At 48.3% G+C, this 2,610-nt stretch overlaps 1 long non-coding RNA gene across 1 annotated transcript; it reads right to left on the reverse strand.

Annotated features, from left to right (window-relative positions):
- Positions 1-1,658: 1,658 nt before the first annotated feature.
- On the reverse strand, positions 1,659-2,610 carry LOC117484464. The gene is made up of 2 exons (XR_004556140.1): positions 2,424-2,610; positions 1,659-2,334 (listed from the first exon to the last, which is right to left on the reverse strand). It is a non-coding gene; the product is annotated as an uncharacterized LOC117484464 (long non-coding RNA).

Genomic DNA, 2,610 nt, shown 5'->3' on the forward strand with positions numbered 1-2,610 from the left:
GTGGTTACTTTCTTTTGGCTGGGCAGTGTAGTTTTACACACCGTCTTATTTGACTTTCTCAGGACTTTTTGTTCAGCAAAACGCCTCACAAACTTATTAAGATCAACAGCTTTAGTGCGTTTTGATTAAATGCTGAGTACAGACAAACTTCACAGTCTCTTCTCTGTCATTGTAGACCGCAAATACCTCATTCCTTCAGTACTTGGGTCCGAATGCTTCACGTTTTGCGCCGTCCCGTTCAAATGAAATCGCCGCCAATCATATTTCCACGCTCGCGCCAGGGACGGGGGAGGGGTTACAAGACGTGCATCTTGTGCTGCATTCACTTGCACTCGGACATTAGAGACTTTCTCTCATAAATGTCAGATGAGCCACAACTTTTCTTTCAAAACAAAGCTGCCAACTGGGGTGGCAGCTGGGGTGGCAAGGCCTATTTTTAGGGTGGCAGTTGCCACCCCATGCCACCCCGGTAGCTGAAACTAGGCTACTAGCTACAGTACAGATGCAACTAGATGAGCTGTTAACTCTCGCTCTGACTTTTTTTTTTTTAAACTCTCGCTCTGACTCAGACAGGTTGAAAGAGACGACACGACACACGCATTTTTCCCACCCGCATTCCGCAAAGACCCGCCCTACTGTGCCTCTGATTCGCAGACTGTTGGTGGGGGGAAAAAACGCTGACGGGATGCTGAATGTGATTGGACCAAAGCGTTGACAGACACACACAGACAGTGGAACAGTCTGACATGCAGAGCGCTGTATGCAGCGGACATAGCGGATAATTTTGACTCGTTGCGTTGTGGCGATGTCTCGCAGATAACACAGATAATACAGATAATACATATGAAAAGTATAATTTGCTCAGAGTCCAGAGACAGTTGTGGTTCGGTCCGGATCCGGACCGGAGTCCGGACTTTGAGGATGCCTGTGCTAGAGCTTCGGGCTGTGCAGCTTGCACTCACGCACTTTTTACCCCAACTGGGGGGCAATGTGCTTGTTCCTTCGGACAACATGCCCACTGTTGCCGAGACTGCAGTCCCTTCTAGATAGTGGACGTTCTCACTCCACTTTGAGAGTTTAGGTGGCTGCTATTCCTGCCCGACATGTTCGGGTCGACGGCGCCACGGTGGGGTGCCACAGGTCGGTGTCCCTCTTCCTGAGAAGGGCTTTACGGCAGCGCCCCGAGGGCTCCGGCTCGGGACCTGCCCCTGCTGCTGGATGCCCTATCATCTACTCCCTTCGAGCCCCTGGCCGAGGTGGGGCTTAAGTGGCTGTCCACGAAGGCAGCATTTCTGCTTGCCATAACCTCAGGGAAGCGAGTTGGGGAGTTGCATGCCCTCTCCGTGAGTGATACATGCCTGAGGTGGGACTCTCAGGTGTTGCCCTTTGGGCAAATGTGGCGTTCCTGCCAAGGTGCTTCCACAAACCCACTTCAATCAGCCTGTCCAGCTGGCATGCTTTGACATTCAGGAGAACGGCACGTCGCAGTTGCTCTTCCCTGTGGGTGCCCTAAGGGCGTATATCGATGCTACTGCCTGTATATATATATATATATATATATATATATATATATATATATATATATATATATATATATATATATATATAGAGAGAGAGAGAGAGAGAGAGAGAGAGAGAGAGAGAGAGAGAGAGATTTGAAACCACTTTTATTCACAAAGCAAATAACCAAACAGACACAATGACACACATTGTCAGTTCAGAAAACGACTGAAAATAAGATCCTCATTCACCACAGAACACAAAGCATTTTTAAGACACCACATGGCCTCAAATTCTCCCACATCTTTGGTTAAGCAAAAGTAACTGTAGTCCGTTTTTAGTCTTGCTTTTACCATCCGCTTGAAAATCAAAACTGCATCGGTATCCAGTGACTCCGCAACTTTATTCCTCCTGCTGAGGTAGATGGCCATTTTAGCCTGCCCCAACAAAAAATTCAAAAGCTGACTTTTGCTTCTGGCTGTACCTACAACCCAAAATGAACATTGAGTTAGAAAAAACCACATTAAACAAAATCAACATCTGAGCGAGTAACTGAAAAAGACAAAGGAGTCGACCACATTCTGTAAAGCAATGAAAAATGGTTTCCCTCTGTTCACAAAAAGGACAGGCGTCAGACACTGTAGGGTTGATCACTGACACAAACGCATTTACCGCTACCGCAGCGTGGAGAACCCTCCACTGGAGGTCCCCACCCCTCTTAGTCAGCGGAGGCTTGTAGAGCGCTCTCCACTCAGGCCTCTGAGCCTCCGTCAGGCCCAGGTGGGCTCTCCACTGGGTGTCCACTCGCTCCTGGAGTCTGCTCTGATTCAGCACCTTTGTCACCAAATAATAAAAGGTTTTGTTGGACATGGTGCTAAACTTAAAATCGGTAACATTGTTCAACTTTAACAATAAACCCTCACAACTGAGATCAGGAAAACATAGCATCTCTGGAAAAGAGTCATTGTCATTTGGAGACTTCAGTCCGTTACAATGAGCAGCAATCAGTGCCAGCTCTGATTGGCTGAGCTGCTGTTTCCAGCTCTGCAGCAGGAGGCTGACCACCCGGACTGACCTGAGGCTCAGACGTGAGGCCAGGCCTGCAGCGTT

Source organism: Trematomus bernacchii, unplaced genomic scaffold, assembly GCF_902827165.1.
Source record: "Trematomus bernacchii unplaced genomic scaffold, fTreBer1.1, whole genome shotgun sequence".
NCBI classification, from domain to species: Eukaryota; Metazoa; Chordata; class Actinopteri; order Perciformes; family Nototheniidae; genus Trematomus; species Trematomus bernacchii.